Source organism: Oncorhynchus gorbuscha, linkage group LG16 (assembly GCF_021184085.1).
Source record: "Oncorhynchus gorbuscha isolate QuinsamMale2020 ecotype Even-year linkage group LG16, OgorEven_v1.0, whole genome shotgun sequence".
NCBI classification, from domain to species: Eukaryota; Metazoa; Chordata; class Actinopteri; order Salmoniformes; family Salmonidae; genus Oncorhynchus; species Oncorhynchus gorbuscha.
The window spans coordinates 22,574,454-22,584,064 of NC_060188.1; positions in this window are offsets into that span (position 1 = coordinate 22,574,454).

A 9,611-nucleotide genomic window follows, 5' to 3' on the forward strand; every position below is an offset into this window, starting at 1 on the left:
GGGCTTTCATGTGCCTTTTACTGAGGAGTGGCCTCCGTTTGGCCTCTCTACCATAAAGGCCTGATTGGAGCCATGCACAACGTGATGCCATGCTCAACATAAAAAAAACAGTTCAGTTTATTATAGAATTGTGGACTGCCATGGAAAGCCATGTGAACAAATCCAATGAAATCACAGTTTCTGACTACGTACACTGTATCATATTATTTATGTTGTTGATTTATAAAATATATTTTTTTTGAGAAACCTCATACTTGAAAGACGCACTCCAGCTATTTAAAAAAAAAACTTTCCCGTTGAAAAACAATATCCCATGTGTAAATACAGTAATGTATTCACACTCTTATTAATTAAAGAAATATGTTTTGAGTAAAAAGTTTTTTGTTGTTGACATAACTGCAAACTTCATTCAAGGAGTTGGTCTCATGGTGCCCTCTGATGTCATTGGCCTCCCCCTTGCTTGCCGGAACAATAGAGGAGCAATAGAGGACCACCTTGAGATGTGCCTTTTGTTAAGTAAACCAGCTGATAAATGAAATGAAACGGAGACTGGATTGCGACTTGAAGCCCAGTTTAGGAGTAATGCGGAATCAATCATTTTTTATTCTGCTTTACGGAAAATGTATGTATGGAGTCAGCCAAGCTAAGGCAGGAGCAAGCATGATTCTGCACATGACAAGGATGCAATAGATGTATGGTCTCTCCACAGATTCTGAGATTGTATGGTATTCTTACAATCATGGACATGTTTTTGACTACTTCAAATGCAGAGTCATTATGGGTAGTCCCAAAGAGTTTTCACACCCAGAGTTCCAAGTGACCAATGTGGGGTTTGTGGAGTCATTGAGAGAAAGAAAATTGTCTTCCTTAGTAGTTACTTTTCTGTGAAGGCACAACCTAAAGTCAAGCCAATGTAAAGTAGCTCATCATGTCATTAAAACAACCTTGTGAAAGCGACATGTTCTAATTTCTGTCAAAAACAGCTTTATATCGAAGAAGTCCCTTTGATTTGACGGCCTGCGTGACCGGTCGACCCGATGGCGTGTTTCTGTGCATGAGCTTAGCTAGCTAAAGTCTCTATGACATCGACTACAGACATGATAGGGATTTCTATTGGAGAAGCAGATTCTGGACCTCTTCATGTATATTCTCTTTGGCAGTACCCTCTCTAAGTGGTTCACTGTACAGTCTGGAGTGAGACAGGTCAGGGTCACTCATCTCTCCTATCCTTTACTTTATTACCATTGAATGGATCATGACCAAAACCACATCATACAAATTCAGAGGTATTGACCCTCTTCTCTCAGCTGTAGCATCTCTTAACAACATCCTTTCATTCTGCATTTAGGAAACTCATCCCATTTGGATGTCTTAGCAGAGTAGAGCAGCCCAAAATCCACCTAGAATAGAAAAGCTACAGTTGAAGTCAGAAGTGTACATACACCTTAGCCAAATATATTTAAACTCAGTTTTTCACAATTCCTGACATTTAATCCTAGTAAAGATTAAGTAAAGATTCAGTTTGTGAAGATTCAGTTATGATCACCACTTTATTTTAAGAATGTGAAATGTCAGAATAATAGTAGAGAGAATGATTTATTTCAGCTTTTATTTCTTTCATCACATTCCCAGTTGGTCAGAAGTTTAAAAGGCAATGCTACCAAATACTAATTGAGTGTGTGTAAACTTCTGACCCACTGAGAATGTGATGAAAGAAATAAAAGCTGAAATAAATAATTATCTCTACTATTATTGTGATATTTCACATTCTTAAAATAAAGTGGTGATCCTAACTGCCCTAAGACAGGGAATTTTTACTAGGATTAAATGTCAGGAATTGTGAACAACTGAGTTTAAATGTATTTGGCTAAGGTGTATGTAAACTTCTGACTTCAACTGTATCTCTTGAGCCCAAGCAGCCAAAACAGAAAGTTAGTCTTTTAAAAATCCCAGAAGATCAACCCATTTTTTTGCAGTCACTAAATCATGATAAATCATGAACAACTTTCCAAAGGTGCAGAATTATGTGCAATTACTCTCCTTTTTTTGCATATTTTATACACATCAAATGAAATATGATTTGTTATTTTTTATTTTTTATCCATAAATCATCACATTGTATGCAGCATTCATTCATCGGTATCATCACAATCCAATTGAATATAAAGGCTGGTTTGGTCATAGTTTTGTAGACTTTCCATTGGCACACAGAAACCCAATCCACAATAGGAATAAGGAAAAGTGAATACAAGGAACACAACTGATAATAATCTATCGGCCTAAAACCAAAGCAAAGTTCCTAATGGAAGGTCCCAATGTTGGAGATGATGATTTAGGAGTAAGAAATAACCCAACAGTAAGAAATAACCCAACAGTAAGAAATAACCCAACAGTAAGAAATAACCCAACTTATTATTCTGCATCTCTGCATGTCCACAGTACTGTTATAAAATCATAACAATTAGACAGATCTTTCTCTATATTGTGGTATGACACTGATGGGGTAATTTAGAATTTGGTGCAGTAGTATTTATGGATTGCAGGAAACAATGACCACAATTTACCCGCCTCAGAATTTTGGCTAACCAATTGCAGAGCTCCAAGCTCGCGTTCAAATAGCATGAAAAATAGTGAGGGTTATGGCAAAGTTTTCCTCAAAAGAATAATGCTTAATTAAATGGCTAAATTATTGAATAGTATGCTACTCGCTACTGTGATTCTTGAAATGCAGAGCCTTTTGAAAGAGTATTTTTGGTTAGCTAGCTAGCTCTGTGTCTCATTTACCCAAAATTAAGCTACACCTCACGGCACAACAACTCTCCACCATGTGAACTACTTGTTGTGTGTATGTACTGACATGTATGTGGAACTGATAGATGCACCATATGTTAATGTTTTTAAGTAAATGTAAATTGTAAAGTCTTTTGTCTCTAATGTATTTGTCTAATGTATGTGTCGGATCCCACTAGCTGTCCCCATTGGAGTTGGCTAATTGGGATGCCGACTCCGGGATGCTGGCCTTCTAGGCTGAGTTCCTCTGTCCAGTATCTGTGTTCTTTTACCCATCTTAATCTTTTCTTTTCACAGTTTTCAGCTGTGCTAACATAATTGCAAAAGAGTTTTCTAATGATCAGTTAGCCTTTTAAAATGCTAAACTTGGATTAGCTAACACAGCGTGCCCTTGGAACACAGGAGTGATGGTTGCTGATGATAGGCCTCTGTATGCCTATGTAAATATTCCATTAAAAAAACAGCCGTTTCCAGCTACTATAGTCATTTACAACATTAACAATGTCTACAATGTATTTCTGATCAATTTGATGTTATTTTAATGGACAAAAAAATGAGCTTTTCTTTAAAAAATAAGGACATATCTAAGTGACCCTAAAATTTTGAAAGGTAGTGTATGTTAGCTAGCTAAGTTAGCAATGTTATAAATTCAACTCCCATCTTCTGTACACATCAGGATAAGACTTGAGAGCACTAGTTAGCTCTACAAGGGGTTATAGCTTTGACTGCATGCTGACAGTGAATTCAGAGCCATTCAGTGGCTAGCTACACTAAAAACACAAATTTACCAGGTTCCCGTGAAGTAATTATAATGACAGTCCACCACATCATACCCAAGAGTTTCCTAATTAGCAAGGGGTAGTCTGTGTTAAATTTAATTGTGTATTAGAACCACCGTATGAGATCATTGTGAGGGGATTGAGCGTCCTGGGAAAATGTTGTCGGAGGTTGCAACAGTAACCGAGGGGGGGGGGGGGGGGGCTTGGTGAAAGGTCAATTGCACACTTGTCTCATGATAGAAAAATATAAAACTAAGTGAGGGAATATGGATGATGTGTAAGTACTCTGTGAACAAAACAAATACTAGAAACCAGCACACTTCTCCTGCCACGTGTGAAAGGCCAAGTAAAAACACATGATGAACAGGTCACAATGAGGCTGGAGCAGGTCTTTAGCAGTGAATTTTGTATTCACTGATGACATTTGTATTTAAAGTTATGCAAAAGGTGGTCTAAGACATGCAAAAAGTGTACTGTTTGGAAGTCATACGTAGAATGTATGCACACATGACTGTAAGTCGCTTTGGATAAAAGCGTCTGCTAAATGGCATATATTATTATTATTATATTATTAAGTTGGAATTATTTTGGAATGGACAAACATTTGCAGGTAGCCTACTTTTTTAAGTGATTTGTTCGACAATCAGATGAAAACCTCATGACTTGTTGTAGAATAAGAAAAACAGAGACCCCCTGAATGTCACAGTGTAATTCGCACTCTGTAGGTTTCAACACAGATCCAAAAATTGTTTGTAGCAACTGAGAAAAACTGTTATCAAAAACTGGTGCATCATCAATGGATGACCACTGGGAGGCACACTAGTATTAATAATTGATGATTTATGAACTTAACAAAAACAAAATCCTTTTTGTGGATATAGTTGTGTCAAGAGTCAAGAGAGCTTGTATATTATGAAAAATAGCAACAAAATGTGTGTTTACTGCAGATGTGATTCACAGTGGTCATACACTCTTAGACAAAAAGGGTTGCAAAAGGGTTTGTTGACTGTCCCCATCGGAGCATCCTTTAGGTTCCAGGTAGAACACTTTTTAGTTCCAGGTTCTACCTGGACGCAAATAGAGTTCTTCAAAGGTTTCTCCTATGGCAGGGATGGGCAACGCTGATGGGGGAGGGGCCACAACAAAATGGAACTCACCACCCCCACCATTTTAGTGGCCTCATCTTGACAGCAAAGAGAAGAAAACAAATCAAGTTAATTTCCTCTGTTCTGCACATTTTGCCATGGGGCGTAGAGAAAATGTTTCCATTTAAAAGCAAGTTTTCTGCAATTCTACACATTTTGCCATAGGGCAAAGATAATTTTTAAATGTTATAACTAGTTTCAGGCAATTCTACTAATTCTTCCAATAGGGTGGATGTTTACAGTTTTTAATATGATTACTGATGATCAATGGGCCACACCCCGGTTGATAATTCGACCATCTTATTACAAGTTTAGATAGCTGGCTGCTAACTTACCAATCTAAAAAAAAATGTAGCTGACATGGGCTAATTGAGTGACTGCTGATGAACAACCAAATGTATAATTTGTGCTTACTGTATTCTATTACTCTAACTCTCAACAGTAAGTTGAGACCCCGACTGAGCTTCTTTTCTTTTTCTATTGGTCCGTGGGCCTGCAATGGGTACAGCTAAAGAACTCTTTTAGGTTCTAGATAGCACCTTTTTTCTAGTACAACAGACTTGTTTGTGCCTCCCTGGCAAAGCGAGTGTTAGAAGAGATCATGGTGTACCTGGCAGAGGTCAGAGGGTACTGACCTGGGATCAGTTGATGTGGCTGTTGTTGTGACACATCCACAGTGAACTGTGCACGTGCGCTCTGAAAAGCAGGTCCAGCTGCCTCCTTGAACAGTGCACTAGTCTTCTTGGGTGACACCCCAATGGCTCCCACCGACGCTGGCGAAGGTGTGTTGGGAGGAGTAGGAGGAGGTGTGTGTGTGTGTGTGTGTGTGTGTGTGTGTGTGTGTGTGTGTGTGTGTGTGTGTGTGTGTGTGTGTGTGTGTGTGTGTGTGTGTGTGTGTGTGTGTGTGTGTGTGTGTGTGTGTGTGTGTGTGTGTGTGTGTGTGTGTGTGTGTGTGTGTGTTGCATTTGGAAAGACCAACATTATCTGAAAGAATGACTATCTGTGTGCCACATTGGACATCCTTGGAGCCATAATGTAAGCATGTTCCTTGTTTATTGATAACAATGAGTCATTGTTAATGGCTGTCTAACAGGCTAATTAGACAGATGATATGATGTACATTGATAGTACTCCCTGACGGATAATGACATACTGCTTAGATTCTCAGTTTGAGTGGGTGTTTGATAATAGGATGAAGAAAGAGGGGTAGGGTGAGGGTTTTGTTGTGATTCTTGCAAAAACATGTCAAAGCAGTAATCCTTCCACAACTCATACCCCTTGGTACGGCAGCACAAAAGAAAGGCTCACCATCAAAGAAAGAACAACAACACATACCGCAACAAGTAACGAACAAGACAATGTGAACAGCATCCAAATGTTATTAGTGGAGTGCCGTGCCAGTTTTCTGTCTGTGGGTTCTGGGGGAAAGGAGGTGGGAGGTCTATTGGGCTTCAATAAACTGGGGAGACGAACACATTCATCTGCCTTCACTTAACAGGCCTTTCTGCCTGGCATGCTGCTGGCTCTCTGACAGTCTTCCAGACCCACAACCACAGCCTCATGATGGGGCATCCGACACGGACAGGATCCTCCAGCGGTTCCAGGACCCTGCTTGATATTCTGCTGACACTGTTCTCATTGTTATTGTATTTTTTATTCTCTGGTCCCCATCTGAGGGAGAGGAGGTAGAGATCATAGAGTATGGCTGGCAGGCGAGGGAGGGTGGATAGTGTTTCAAAAATCTGCTTTGGTCTGGTTGTCTTCCCAGCGGAGGGTAGAGGATAGGGTGGGACAGGGAGGATGATTTCACTGAGCGTCTCTAAAGTTAACCTCCCCCACCCCAAATCCATGTTGTGTAGTACAGCTTGTCATCAGCCGTCAGAGGAAGTTACAGGGACAGGACAATAGTGTAGCCAGAGTTCAACTCCACTCTGATCATTAGGTCATTGCTCTCATCATCCGTCCTACAGTGCTGTTGTCATAGGAGATAAGCAAATTCCTAGCCAACTGACAAGACTGGAAATACCGCCCGACTGCAAGCCTGATTCAGTGTGCTCGAGGTTACAGAATTTAGGCTTGTCTTGCACTTGATTTTGGTACATGTCATTGAAGGAACCGACTGGCGTGTTTTGAAAGATCTTGTGAGGGATCATGGTGTCAGCCAACCGAAACAGCTAGGTTTAAGTGATAAACCAAATGTGCAAGCTACATAGGTGGTCGAGCATGTTCTAAGGCACAAGTGAGCTCCCGTTTAACCTAATTAACAGCAGGTCACAGTTAATAGCATAGCAGCTCATTATACTATGTTAGCGTGTTAACGGCATTAACCCTCTGTTAGCTGGTATAATAGCTTTTCATGCTATTTCTGCAGCCTGAAACATGTAGCTTAAATACATGCTTTTCTCTTGTTGTTCATCCAATGAATTTAGGGAACCCCTGGCCAAATGCTATGTATATTTAGTAAAGGGGTCAGTGGCAAACATGGTGACCTCACCAACGTCTTTTCATCGAGAACATCAGCATTCTCTCCTGGCCAGGCTATAGCAGGTTGTTGTTGTTTGATGGCTGCTCCACATGTGTAGCTCTGACAATGGCGCTGAGGGGAGACAATTAGTTGATTTTGTCATGTCCTGTTGTCTGTCCTCAGGCTCGTTGGCAGCATGTTTCAATGCTCTTCACCTAGATAGGACTTCCTGTGTTCTTGGAAACAGCTTCCCTCTCCCATTTGGAACTTGCAGCTGACACACAGAATATAGTATATCGACCGATGGATATTATCGTACAGACCATTGTTAACTTATGGAAATAACTACAAATGACGACATGCAGCCACAAAGTAGTCTATTTATTTCAGCAACTAAAATGGTTGACATGTTATCATAGTGAGGGAAACATAAACGGATGATGGTCAGTGTGTTGTTTTCTTAATACTGCTTTATTTTGAGTCTACCTTAAGAAACTCCTATTCTCAGAAGGGAACTGCTTCCATGGCAACTGTTTTCAATTCACTCCATTATCATATCATTTCCAGATGCACAGTCGGTAGTATTTTAAGCCTTCTCTTTTAAACTATGGCTGCACTGTTTGGCAAGACCTATAGCTACGAGTAGTGTGTAATGTACTGTGTATGTTGCACGACTGTGCAGACTCAGGACTTCCTAAAGCCTGAACATTTACAGTATCTATCAACAGTAGCTGAAGCAGCAGCAACTGATCATTAAGTAATTTTTTCCCCCAGCAGGGAATCCCTTTAAAGTAGATTAAAGGGTTGCCCTTTATGCAATGGTGCTTTCATTTGGTTAAGCTCAAATTTCATCCCCTCAAAAGTAATTACAAATGTCCACTGAGACGGTTTGAGTTAGTGTGAGGGGTCTGTTGAGTATAAACCCTGCCAAAGTCTCCAGGGCTATATCTAATGTCTGTCACCTTTTCCCCATGCTGGAATACGTCAGAACCATGTGTACACTCCTTCTACTCCTCTCGGTTGGACATTCTAACAAAACAACTCGCTATTTAATCTCTTCACTTTTCTGCTTCCTTGGACTCCTTTATCTCCAGCACGACTCCCACATCAGCTGCCCCACACGGTTATCGTATATTAGAACAATATTGCTCTTGTTGAGAATTGCAACAACACTGGGCTGTATAACCAGGCCCACGGATGTCGAAAGAATTCACAGAACGCCTGGATTGTTCCTGTTTTACACAGTGTGGTTAAAGGGACGTGCCACAGCCACGGTTACCCTAGTGGGTTTACAATGCAGACAGAGAGTCTATTCTAGGTCTCAGTATATGAAGAAATTAACGTTGGAAATGTGTCCCGCTGTCATACAGATTCTTCTTCTTCTTCTTTTTTTTAAACCTCTATAGCGCACAACGGTAGCTCAACATTAACCTTGGAATTGGACATCGGGGAGGGGATATCAACCCATAATAACATCATCTCTCTAAAGGGGGCTTAAATTCATAGGAATATATAAATAGCATCGATTCATTTCAAAATGTGCGGGTGATTTAAGTAGATCCTGCTGTTGACGAGGCTGGGTTTCAACCACATGGATATAAAACATGACAGGTCTGTATTTGGACCAACGCAGGGAAACACCCCCAGGTCACAGGGTCCCAGGTGGGATTGTCTGAGCCTGTCCCATGTGATTAGTGTGTTGATTTGAAACAAAAAGAGACCCAGCTGCCAATGGGAGAAACAAGCTCTTTTTACAGTATAAATGGCTATGGTTTATCAAGCTCTGTAGATGGGCAACCAAACCTAATTACAGTATGTTGCAAGATGACACATAAGTGTGGTTTCTGCTCTCTATAGCTGGCCCTATCACCATGGCTTCAAACAGCAATGAAAAATATGTTTGCCATTGTTTACTGACACAAGAATACCCTCAGAAATGGACGACAATGTCATCTATTTTGACATGGATTTGTCATGACAATGTACCGTGGAGACTGGATACAGTTGACATTAGCAAAAAATGTCAAAAGAACACTGTGAACATCAAGACAAAGAGAAACTAAAAGAACAGACATTGTGTTTAATTCCCATGTTAGTTTATTGTGTAATCAGTCTTTGACTCAACCGACAATAAAGAAGATTACTGAAGCTACAGTATCTAAATATATATTTGAGAAAATAATACTGTGAGAGGACATGGTGTTTTTCCAGTAAATCTCTAACATACAATATATACAGATATTTCATATTATACATATATACTGGTATATACACAGTCACAAAATCATCACATCTGAAACTGGATTCATCTTGCCCTATGTAGCTAAACCTCATGAAATAAAATACATTCTTATCTCTGCTTATATACGTGGATTTAAAAGAATAGCATACTCTAACGTTTCCCATAAACATACAGTACTGGTTCTTTAAAAA